This window comes from Piliocolobus tephrosceles, chromosome 16, assembly GCF_002776525.5.
Source record: "Piliocolobus tephrosceles isolate RC106 chromosome 16, ASM277652v3, whole genome shotgun sequence".
Taxonomy (NCBI): Eukaryota; Metazoa; Chordata; class Mammalia; order Primates; family Cercopithecidae; genus Piliocolobus; species Piliocolobus tephrosceles.
Window position 1 is genome coordinate 10,753,435 of NC_045449.1, and position 526 is coordinate 10,753,960.

The window sequence follows — 526 nt, forward strand, 5'->3', positions numbered from 1 at the left end:
GAGAGGAATGAAAACACAGCAGACACTGTTACGTTGAATACAATTCAACATTACCTTGATTCCTTTAGGCTTCAGGTTACATCAAACTCTCCCAAACATAATAGCCATGGGGAGCATGATACAATCTAGTGAGCCGAAAACATGAAGCTGGTTCTGTCCTTTGATCCACTGATATGAAAAGAGTCATTGCAGGTGATGCTTTGTTGTAGAAATGTGGAGTCTGACCTGGGCTGCATTCCCAGATCAGGTGCATCCATACTTCAGCCTTCCATGGGGCAACAGGCATTGGCAAACACCTCAATGTCCTGCCTCAGTGTGACCTTGGAACGTTTCCAGCCCACACTCATGTGGAGGATCCCAGTGGGGATGACAATGTTTGGGGATATTTCCTCATGTTTTCTCTGCTGAGAAACTAGCTTGAGTGGGCAGGGAATGGAGGCAGGTACTGCTAGAGTCTGCAAAGTGAATCCAGAACCTGGACTTCTAGAGTTGTGGTTGTCCTCAAACTTCCTTCCACTAAGACATC